At 36.1% G+C, this 12,865-nt stretch overlaps 1 long non-coding RNA gene across 1 annotated transcript; it reads left to right on the plus strand.

Moving 5' to 3' along the window:
* The first annotated feature begins 516 nt into the window (after positions 1-516).
* LOC106664811 lies at positions 517-10,108 on the plus strand. The gene is made up of 2 exons (XR_001340236.2): positions 517-625; positions 9,715-10,108. It is a non-coding gene; the product is annotated as an uncharacterized LOC106664811 (long non-coding RNA).
* The last annotated feature ends 2,757 nt before the right edge of the window (positions 10,109-12,865 follow it).

Raw genomic sequence — 12,865 nt, forward strand, 5'->3', positions numbered from 1 at the left:
TCCATTTGTAAAAACATCAAACACGATGATTTTTTTTCCCCATAGATAAAACTGACGTAGAATTATTAGTAATTTTTGACCTAGTTGACGTAAAAAAATAAAATTTATCTTTATTTTTGTAATTCAAATTTGTTAACGGTATCCTCTTTTTGTTCATAATGAATATTTATATATTATTCAGAAATACTAGATTATTCTAAGGCGGTATTGATTAAAATCAACATATAGCCATTCGTACGTGTGGCATGTTTGAATTATGACCGACGTGAGACATTTGAAGAAATGATATTCCTGATCAGAATTGATTTGTGCCTTCGTAGATATATAGCGCCGTTATCTAGACTAAGTGTTTCCCAAGGAAGGCTTGATATAGCGAAGACCTCGCATACATAAATCCGAAGTCGGTTTGTGGAGCAACGAGGGTTTTTTGGTTATCTTTTTACACGGTATCTTTTAACGGATCGACCTTCCATTCCGGATAACAAAAACTGGCACATTTATAAAGAATTTTTTTTGTTTGGACTTTTCAGTCATGCATTTCCGATCGGCTCTGCTGGCATTTTTAATACTGCTGGCCGCATCCAATGCACAACTCCCGACCAACTGCATTCTACCATCACAAGATGTTAGTACAGTCTTTTTCAATGCAATGCATATTTTATACGCCATGAACAACCGATGATTTAACATTTGCGATTGAATAATGTACATACTAAAATTGAAAATCCATCCACGCGAATTGCCAAAAAATGCATATACATTTGTAATTGTATTATTTTTTTATTCCGTTTATTTATTAAAACAAATTAATTGGGCTTGACATTTTAAATTTTTAGGCCTCATGTTTCCTTTTGAAAACATCAAACGGTATTTTAAAAACACCCTGTCATCATCTCATCCCTAGTCAGCAATATTAAATCATTGTTTAGTAGAATGAGTACAAATGATATATTTTTGTACTTTACTCAATCATAGAATATATACGGAAAATCGATATTTCACAAAAAAAAAACAAAAAAACTTTTATACATATATTTATTAGGAGCCTATACAGATTTTTATATATTACAAATGTGATCGCTGTACGTTTTTCTTATCACAAGGTGACAGCACTAACACTAATGCCAGCGCTGCGCCCGGAGAACACATGCCATGAGAAACTAGCCAACGCTGGCACTCAGGGTGATGGATTTAAGGGGCAAGAAGGTCTCGAGGCAGTCATCGATTAAGGCGACCTGGTGGGTTCTCGGGATGAGAATGTGTAGAAAGGGCTCGAGAAGTAGAGTTAGTATGGAGGTTGGTGTGAAAATTTTCGTAAAGGAATGTTGAGGTATTTGTGGATTAGTGAGGTTAGTGACGTAATTAGGACCTTTGACGATTTGCGTAAGGACTTTCGATTAGAATGACTGAATGCGCTGGATATTGGATGGCTTGGCAGTACGCCACAGTTCCACTCCATATATCCAATGTGATAGAGTCTTGTGTAACTTAGTTGACTATTGGCGGTCAAGATGGATTTTGGTCCTGGAGACTTCCTAGTTGTCCAAGTCTTCGGTTAAGTTTTTGTCTTTTAAGTCTTATGTGAGGATTCCACGTCAGTATGCTGTCGAGATATAGTCCAAGGTATATGACTTGAGTGGAAGTCGGTATTGTTGTTGAAGTGCAGTGGAGACTATTTTTCAATGTACACTGAGTACATTTTCCTTCATTCAGTCTTATCCTCCACTTTTTGCACCAGTTTTCGATAGGCTCGAATTGTTCTTGGGTATTGGCGGTAGCTAGGAAGGATTCGCGTCAAAGGACGCAATTGCGGTATCGTCTTCATAGGTTGTGATGATGGTATTGAGGTTTGCAGGTAGGTCAGCATTTTGGATGATATAAAGGATGGGACCAAGAATACACCCTTGTGCGATGCCGGCTTGTATCGGGCTGATTTCCGAGAGCTCGTAAGTTAACAAAACATAAGACAAAGCTAACTATTTAGGACTTACTAATTAGGGGACTATATTGGAATCCAAACACCCACACGATTAAACAAACATACACTTAAAATGCTTGATTACCTACTGAACCGACGATCAAAATTACCTTTAAAATCGAAACTTTCGACATAACATTCTTAACCCAAACCTATATGTACGTGTGCCAAGTTTACGGTTCGGCTAAATATTCCAACATTCAAGATTACAAAATTTTCAGTAAAAGATTTGTATTGTGTAAAATTGTATCTGCTCCTTTTTTAACCAATAGGACTCTGCGTAGAAATCTTCACACGTCAACTGGTTTTTCATCAGTCGAAACCTTATTAAAAAGTTTTCACAGTAAATCACAAGATCACACTAACACACAAATACATCATGCCCCCCCCTTGACAGATGAAAAGAATATGGATAAGATGATTGATCCAAAGCAGCTACCAATGTGTAACTTTCTCTATAATGCCAATTATTGTCAAATGTTAACATTAAATTAAATCTGCTCGTTGCTTGTAATATAATACAATTGTAGATATAAATACATGATGTAATTTTTTTTAAATATCTGGCCTCGACTAAGCTAGTTGTTCTTCGCTAAATATCCGAACGTTGTTTAATAGAGTTTGGAGGCACGAGAAGGTATCAGTTAAAATCTTGATGCATGCTGATGTTATCCGTAAATGTTTTAAAAATATAATTATTACAATTTGTAACCTTACACACATTGTGTAATGAGATGTTTTACAAATACAGATCATGGGGGGGGAGTAAACAACTATTGTTTTTTCCCTAACTATATGCGAGGGCGAATCCTCGTTTCGTAGGTTATGATCTCCTCTTCAGTCGGCTAGTGGGATTATAAGGATTGGGCAACTTGATCGTGTTGAGAGGAGAGTTTATTGCGGAATGTGAAATACGTTTTGAGTATTACTTTCTGCACGAGGGGGATTTTGAGTTCGTTGTTGGAGACGTACTAAGGAGCATTGGAATTGGGCTGGAAGGACTGTATTCTTCGGATGTTGGAACGTTTAGCGCTGCCCCACTGTTCTATCCGTATTGGTCCGTCCTGATTCGTTTTAGTATTGTCTTGTAGATTGTCAATTTGTTTTTCGTTGAAATCTGTCGTTTTAGTAGTATTGTTTTCAGCATAGTCTTGAGTCTAGATAAGACCCAAGTTAGCGGACAGTCTGCTTTTGGAATGGGAGTATTATTAAGGAAAATTGTATGCGGGGGTTTTGATTCGAAGGGTGAATGAAACATGGGTGTTTTTGCTTTCATTGCGCCTTTATTTTTTTATTTTTTTACGAGGGTTCGCAACAGCAGGGGTCATATAAACCCTCAGGGTGCCGGTGTTTATGGATAAAAGCCCATTTGTAAGTACGTCGGGTTTGAATGCAGGGCCGCTGGATTCGAACCCGGGACCTTTACTTTATAATGATGAGCGCCGTGTCAACGCCTAAACCGTGGCGGCCACCGACGCCCCCTTCATTGCGCTTTATACCCAATGTTTGCACCATTCTGCTATTTGCAGGACATGTGCGTAGAGCCCTCCGAGGATAAAACAGCTGTGTCGTCAGCAAAAGATGCAAGGATGGTGGAGGATAAAGTTGGGATATCTGCGATGTAGAGGAGGTAAAGGATCGCTCCAAGTAAGCTGCCCCGAGGTACTCACGCTCCCAGAGGCCGATCCTTGGCAAATGAAACTAATAATTCATCCTCTAAGATATATCTCTTGACTTAAATGAGTTTATGACATTATTTTTATTATTTACTCTTAAGGAAGGATGATGGAGGGTAAGATTGGGATATCTGCGATGTTTATTAGAGTTTGGAGGCATAAGAAGGTATAGCAGTGCGGGTAAAATCTTGATGTATGGTGATATTATTCGTAAATGTTTTAAATATATATTTATTACAATTTGTAAACTTACACACATTATGTAATGAGATATTTTACAAATGTAGATCATGTAGGGGGGGGGTTGAGAACCATTGCTTTTCCGCAAGTATATGCGAGGTCGTGAGGCTATCTCCTCTTCAGTTGTCTGGTGGAATTATATGGGTGGTTTCAATTGGATACGGATTGGGCAACTCGATTAAGGTGAGAAGAGAGTTTATTGCAGAATGTGAAATATCTTTTGGGTATTATTTTTTGCACGAAAGGGATTTTGAGGTCATTGTGAAGGTTATTGTTGGAGACTTAGTAAGAAGGATTGACTATGATTCTGAGTACTTTGGACTGGAAGGACTGTATTCTGTGGATGTTTGATGGCTTTAGTGGTGCTCAACAGATCTAATCCGTACATCTAGGTTGGTTTTGATATTGCCTTGTAGATTGTCAGTTTGTTTTTCGTTGAAATCTAAGATTTGCAGGACAGTAGTCTGTAGAGTAGTCCGGAACGTAATTCGTGTCGTTTTAGTTTTGTTGGTTCCAGGTTAGTCTTGAGTGTAGATTGAACCTTATATTTGGGATGGGATTATTATTGAGTAATATTGTATGAGGGAGGGTTTGCTTCGAAGATGAATGATACATGATGCTTTTACTTTCATCAAGGTTTATATTCAAAGGTGAGAAACTTAAAAGTCACATATTATAAAGAATATCGCCTTAAATAATAAATATTCATCCGGGAAATACCAATTCTCAATATTTTTCTTGTTTTTTGCTGCTCTTGTCTTCATAAACTTCCAAACCTTAATCCGGGGTTATTTTCAGCAAGTCCACTCCCACGTGGCTTTTATTTTTCAGGATCTTTATTTACATGTATGCAGCCTTTAATTTGAATTTTATTGTAAAGGTTTCTTGTTATTTATTCATTCACCTGGATCGTATTTAAAGATATTAGTAGGCTTTTTATTAAAAGAACGACTACAAAGGTCAGTCAATTTTGAGCCAGGGGGTATAAATCTCATTTAAATGTACCATAATGGCTCATTTTTGATTAACATTTATAAACCCAATAAAATTTATATATCGGTACTAGAATTTAATTGACGATGTGTGGCCTGTTTGAAGTAGCATAAATATCCACGAATATGAAAATGTAACAGAAATTAAAATTTTTAGGGGAATTCATTCATTAGTTTTCATTCAAACGTTTACTAAAACATTACCTTCGTTTTGGAGGGATTGAGCGTAACCGGATTTCTCCGCTGTTTAAAGCATTAAAGTAGGCTGTCGAAAATTCGTGTAACCCTATCGCTTATCTTTATTTTTCAACTACATCTGAAGATAATTGAGGCTCCGTTTTATGTTTCTCTCAGCTAATCCAAACGACAAGCGATGGCAGCACGAAATGTACTAGAGTTTCAAATGAAAAGCAATCACATTAACGGGATAAACCAATTCAAGTGGAGAGTATTATACCTTAAAGGAACTGATCTAAAGATATTGACATCGTTTTTGGTTTCCTGCTTTTATTATTAATTTTTTCAACCGGAGCCAAAAGTGGAAAGTCAATTTCTTTAAAAAATGTTAAAAATCATAATCGCAATATATACACCCATCCATATACAGGTGTTACATCGTTAAATGTTAATACTGCCATGGTGGATTCAATAAAAATAAAACGTAGTTCAGTGCCACCAGAACGAGGTTTCTATCTTGACTCTTTCCTGAGATTATTTATTTAAATTGTGATTTTAAAAAATCAGTTTTGTTTACATAAAATCGTATTTTCTCAACTTAAGCGTCATAAAAATACAAATTTGTCCTTTATTTCCCAAACTAAATTAAATTTTCCACAAGAGAAAAACATTGCCGTTGAAAAATTCGCGCTTACGAATACACAGTGGCGGCTCAAAGAATAAAAAATGGCAAAACCACCTGGTTATTTTTTTTTAATTTTCAACTGTGGCCCCGGCAATGTCTTTCCCATCAAAATTTTCGAGGATTCCACCAAGGTTGCGTTATTTTATAAATAGTCCAAGGAATACTCACTTTTACATTTTTTAGAACTTTTCATAGTGAAAATCTTTGCAAAGTTGAAAAACGTGATATCGAAACCAAGGAGAGCAGCAAACCAAGAACATAGTACATGCCATATTTTTAATGAAAACATTTATTTGTTGGTAACAAAAATCAGATCAATCCTTCTCATAATTAAAGAACAATTACAATCAAAATGAAACTTCATTAAATTTAAATTGATTTTTTCGCAAATTAATTGATGTATTGTTCGAAATGATTTCGTTCTATTGGATACACAAGCGGGAATGTAGAGCAACCGACGTGACTGCATGGAGGACTTCTTCCCATCTTTACCCTTTGTCATTGCACGTGATTTCAATTTTCTCTATGAACTGTTCCATCGTTTCGAACCAGAACGGGAAGAATGGGCCAAGGGAACACCACTAAAGGCAAATTCCTACTGGTATACTGACGGGTCCAAAATCGACAAGGGTACGGGAGCTTGGGTCATTGGGATGAACCCCAAGACCGAACTGACGGTAAACCTAGGCAAGTATGTTACAATTTTCCAGTCTGAAATCATAGCGATTGAACAATGTGCCAGAGAAATAAAAAGGCTAGGAATACATTCCTGGAAGATTTTCTCTGACAGCCAGGCAGCTCTCAGGGCCTTAGTCTCATGAGAGGCGAAGACGAAGAGTGTTTGGAATTGCATGGAGGCCATGACGGCAGTAATGACTTGACCCTGGCCCGGGTCCCTGGACATTGGGGGCATAGAGGTAACGAAAAGGTTGACATGCTGGCCAAAAAGGGAGCCAACATGAACTCTATGGGCCCAGAACCCTACTGCAGCCTAACAGCCTGCCCCAAAAGAGGATACATCTTAAAATAGATCCTTAATGAGTTCAAAACCTGGTGGAACAATACCACAGGTGTAAGGCACGGGAAGAGATTCATAGAAGGACCATCCGCAAAACTTACAAAAAAACTACTGGAAAGCTACCGCAACCGAACCAAGATTCTGGTTGAACTCCTGACGGGGCACTGCCACTTAAGAAGGCACATGCACCGGATAGGAGTACAGACAGAAGAAACACTGTGCAGATACTGCCAGGAAGAGGAGGTGACCGCAGAATACATTTTATGTTTCTGAGAAGGTCTATGTAGGTGCAGGTTCTTGCAAGTAGGACAAGAAAAACCATAAGCAAGATCTTGCACCATGGAACCGCTGGCAAAGCTGTGGAGGCTGGTTAATAGCCTGAAGCTGGCCAGTGAGTTGTAATTAACAGAGGAGCACAATAGGTCTATTTAGGTCGAGTTGTAGGCCTTGTGGCCGCCTATCTTATCCCTATCCCTATCCATCGTTTCGATGGGAGTTCTGTACACTGCACTTTAAGAGTTCCCATATGTAAAAATCTAATGGGCTCAAATCAGGGCTCCTCGTGGGCCATACCATGAGAAGAATGTGTCTATTTTTGTTACCAACTAATAAACGTTTTCATTAAAAATATGTCTTGTACGATATTCTTGGGTTGCTGCTCTCCTTGAGTTCGATATCACATTTTCAACCTTGCAAAAAATATTTCACTAAGAAAAGTTCTAAAAAATGTAAACGTATGTCCTTGGAATATATATGAAGTAAGGCAATTTTGGTGAAATCCCCGAAAATTTTGATGGAAAAATCATTGCACGAGCCACAATTGAGTTTTTCCAAAAAAACACTGGTTTTGCCATTTGTTATTCTTCGACCGGCTACTGTGTTCGTGTGCGCAAATTTTTTTAAAAGAAAATGTTATCTTGTAGAAAATTTAATGTAGTTTGCGAAATAAAGGTCAGATTTGTATTTTAATGACTCTTAAGTTGAGAAATGAGATTTTATGTACAAAAATCTAATTTTAGACTAAAATCACAAAAATTTTAATATCTCAGGAAAGAGTCATGATAGAAACCTCGTTCTGGTGACACTGAACTACGTTTTATTTAGTGAATCCACCATGGCAGAATTGGCATTTAACCCTTTAACACCCTATACACATACATACATGAAACTAATTTTAGTTTGACGGTGCTATATACGAATGGGTTCTCACAAAAGCCGACATGTCATTACACTAAATTTGGCAATGGCGTATTTACCGCCCTTAAAAATTAGGTAAAGTTAATCAATTAAATTTTACGGAATCCCGTTTTGCCCTAAAATAATACGCTTTTATCATCACCGACGGCTTAATGTTTCTTGGTAGCAGTCCAAACTAATACCTCATCGGATTATACTTTTCAGTATACCATTTGATAAATTATTCCGGTCAAGTTGGATAAGCTAAAAGGGGTTTTAATATATAAAATAACAGACTATCAAGCATTTCATGTAAATTTTGAACTTTTGTAAAGACAATTGATACTTTATAATAAATTTTTAGCATTCTTGAATCGAGAAATTTATCAATTTATTTACTCTATTCAGTTAGTGATGGATTATTGGAAAAGAAAATGAAACGCGAACCGGGAGGAATTGACTCAAATGAGGGTATGCCATAACAAGTATTTGCATGCTCTCTGAACAGAAAAATGGGCAGCAGCATGACATGATATTAACCGTTCAAATATAATTTTACACTTAATAATATTTCTTTTGGTTCCTCGACCTTACTGTTACGGCCAATGCCTTGGAAGGAAAGAAAAAAAAAATTGGGAGAGATTCATAACGGACTTACCATCTTCCTTCAAATGACGGCTGTACGAAGCGGAGGGAGCTCGGGCCCGATTTCACCTGACCTCGCCGCAGAATATCAGATGATTTCAGGTGGAAGAGATCGATGTAGAAGCACCGAGGGTTTTCGGAGATTCGCGTGATTTTGGATCTTTTTTTAATTAATAAAGGTGAAAAAAATACGTGAGACAAGAGAGGCACGAGGAAATGTTCTATCATAGGAGTAGAGCAGGACTGGGTCTGTAAGGAGCGTGGGAGTTGGATTAGAGATTACACTAATCCAAAACAAGGCATATTTCAAAAATAAGATGGCTGGCGCCTTTTAACATTTGATGAAATGTTAAGGTGGCAGTCACACACAAAGATAGAATTTTATCCTACCATGCCCGCTCAGAAACCGTGACAGCGTAGCTTTGCTCGATCGTTGCTTGATCGATAGTTAAGCGAAATTCGATCTTTGGAAAAAAATGCTTTCATTGCTGCCCTGTTGTTCTATTTTCTCATTCAAGCCAAACTTGCACGGCTTTTATTTCTCACTGCTTTTATTACATAACTTTTTGGGACTTGAATATAGCCATCTGATCGCTTGAGGCAACTTCTTTTACCAACCGACCCGCTTCGTCGTTTCCTTTGTTCCGACGAGTGATTTTATCCATCGCATTATCAGACGATCCATTCTTCATGTACAAGTTGCCTTAAGTAGTTAGTTTTCCTGTGCGGTATCAACGTTGAAATTTGGCTATCTGCGCAAATCACAACTGATTGTTTACTTTCTTCTAAGTTGAGCTGTCCAATCCATTCCAATGTTTTCAAAACGGATAGCATTTCGGCCTTGTGATTAGAACATCAATCCGCCAATTTCATAGAATGAATAAGTTCATCGTTTTCTCCATAAACTACGGTGGCATATCCCCATGTGTCAATCTCGCTTCTTTGAAAATATTCAAATAGTGGCAACTTCCTCGACCTAAACTGAAGAGTTCCTCTCGTAAAGAACCTAGATGATAGAGAACCCGGATTAGTTTATATAGAAATATAAATATAAAATGTTAATATAAATATAATATATGTTGGCAATAATAATAAAATATACTAATTATAATAATTGAATTTTTCAGTGCGACTTAAACAACTCCGGAGCGTGCTGCTTATCTCCTGCCATTCAGTGCACGGAAATTTCAGGTCGGAGTTTGTGTGCACTCAATCCTAATGCCATACCACAGCTTCAAAACTACAACGGAGGGGTGCTTTAGACAAAATTTGAATTTTAACCATGTCACTGTTTTGGCTTGATGATTTCATTTCGGAGGATGCATTTTTATGATGATGATGTGCTTCTGTCAAAAATCGACAAATAAATACAATGTGTATGTAATACACATTTTATTAGTTTATTGAAAGAAGAACTTTAAAAAAAGCAGGTCATGGTCATCTGTAGATCAGAGATCGGTACAAAATCATCATTTAAAAATATGTATAAAAAATAAAAAATTCATAAGTTGTTTTTAATAATTTAACCTCCTTAATTGGCATAAAGTCTTTTTTCAGTGTTAGAAGTATCGACCACTTTTTCACTTGTGAACTCTCTGGATCAAGGTATGATCTTGAAGAAGAAAGCAAATTTAGTTGCTACTGCCAAGTTTTCGACCTATTTGCAACCTAGTTTCAAGGCAAAACAACCTTAAATATGTCTACAGATTGACATATTTAAGTTTCTACAGAAGATCTTGAATTTCTTAAAGACCGATTCAGTCTCAACATTGCCTAGGATTGTAATATTATTGGCATATTGGCATAATGGGGCTGAATCGTCTTCAAGGAAATTTGAGATCGCCTGTAAAACTTAAGTATTTCAATCTGTAAGCATATTTAAGATTGCTTTACCCTGATGATCATTTTAAAATAGTTACAATAAATTAAGGTTTTTAGTTGAGATGAAAAAAAGTTAATGGCACGAGAGGGATTCGAACCCACGACCTTCGGCTACATACGCCGCTGCTCTACCACTTGAGCTATCGTGACCTCGAAAAATGGCAAAAAGGAGGGAAAATTCAAAAGGTGGGATTGAGATGGGAAGTTAGTGTCCGAGTGGATCGAGGTCACGATAGTTCAAGTGGTAGGCAGCGGCGTATCTAGCCGAAGGTCGTGGGTTCGAATCCCTCTCGTGCCATTAACTTTTTTTCATCTCAACTAAAAACCTTAATTTATTGTAATGATTTATTTGGTCAAGCGGACCACGAAATTAGTGAATTTTAAAATAGGTCGAAAGTTTGGCAGTAGCAACTAAATTTGCTTTTTTTCTCCAAGACCGTGAACCAGAGTGTTCATAAATTCGTTTATAAATTTAAAAGATTGATCTCTATTTAAACAAGCTAGAAAAGCCTGGGAAAATTAAATTAAAACATTCTAAACGAGGCATTTTTGTGGGTATAGGTAGAACATGCAACGGACAAATCGACGGACAAAAGCTTGCGGAATTTATACGTTTTACGGGCACGTACCTTTCACATGTCTTTGATCCTTTTCCAATTCGATTGGTTCTGATGCGAAGTTCAAACTCCGTTAAATAACATCAAATCAAAGTTGAATTCCACTTTACAAAACTATCATGAAAAGTGGGAATTTTCTCTTAAAAGGGGAAACAGTATAGATGTTTATAAATAGTTGATTTTATAGAAAAAAAAGATCACAAAATAAATACGTTTTATATAATAGGTCACCTCTCATCGGGTTACGTATATATACAGTTGTTTTTAACCTCTATCATTATAATATTTTACTTTTAACTTTGTGACGATTAAGTTATCCATTGTTATCTGAGAATTTTTATGTTACTTATTGTTCATTAATTATAAACGTTGTAATTACTTGTGGAGCCCTGATGAAGACCTCAATAAAGGTTGAAAGCTTGGCATAAGTTACAAAACTTACTTCTTCTTCTGCATCCTTCCTTCGAAATACTTTTTATAAAAAAATACGAATAAAATCAGTTTAGATTTAAAAATTTTAGAAGCCTAAACTGTCCAGGAAGAAACGTAGAATTGAATCTTCTAAAACATATTTATTCAGAAACTAAATTTAGTTACATAGTTTCAACAAAGGGAAAGAATTAGATTGGTTTGAGAAATTTGAAAATGTAAAATTGAACATGGTGATAAATGCATTAATAATATAACAGATTTTGATCTACCTCCCATTTTAAATATGTACATAAATAATATCAAACATCCAAATAATTAAACTAATTATTTTAATTGTTATTATTTTTATAGTAATTTAATAATATTAAGTATTTACTAGTATAATATTTATTTGTGTTATAATTTCCGCGTTTCGCACGTTCAAAATTGAGCGCCATTAAAAAAATCAGCTGCTAATTGGAACGTCGCGTTAGCGGAGGTATCAGCGGGTTCACTTTGGCAATTCATGTCGAGAGACGTGGTTGTAGAAGTCCTTCAACCTGATGATGAGCTAAAAAGGCTCGAAATCGGGATCGTTGCAAAACAACTTACTGTGAGTAGGAACTATCTTTTTAAAAAAGATTAAACACCACACTTACTCCATCATTTATCATTTCTACTAAATTAAGTTTTTTATTTAATAAAATAAATTTTTCTATGATAAATATATTTTGCCTGTACGTTTTGCAATCTCGCAGACAACTATTGGTTTTGATGCTTACTAACCTTGTTTTGTAATAATTTAATTATTATATTAATTATTAATTGATAACCGTAAATTTATATGTATTATTTACGAGATAAGTATACGTAAGAGTACACCATCGTAAATTTATTGAGAAGAAATATTTACCAACTTTTTTATCCGTCAACTTGGAAAGCTCAAAGATAAGAGTTTCACATGCCCACTGAACAGAGACGAATTGCTGGGTCAATCCATGAATTTAAATATTCAGCAGAGTACATTAGATATGTTTTTTCAGCTATGTTGAACATCAATTTTTCTTCGTGGAGTCTTTGCATAAAATAAATATCTCGTAAATAAACCGAACTTTTTCGTCCGATTGGAGTAGTAGAGTTTGTCTATAGTTCATAAACTTAAGATTTTCTTTTTTTGATTCTTTTTTTAAATAAAAGAAATATGTATACTTGGAATGGCCGTTAATGATTCAATTAGATTAATTGATGGAGAGTTAAAATAAAGGGAAAAAAAGAGCTGGGTCCTTTTTGCAGGAGGATTTTAGTCGGTCTCAAGGGGCTTTACGTCTTCATTAGCGGTCGTATCTAGCAACATCGATCCGTATAACGA

The sequence above is a fragment of the Cimex lectularius genome, unplaced genomic scaffold (assembly GCF_000648675.2).
Source record: "Cimex lectularius strain Harlan isolate CLEC.00 unplaced genomic scaffold, Clec_2.1 scaffold279, whole genome shotgun sequence".
Lineage (NCBI taxonomy): Eukaryota > Metazoa > Arthropoda > Insecta > Hemiptera > Cimicidae > Cimex > Cimex lectularius.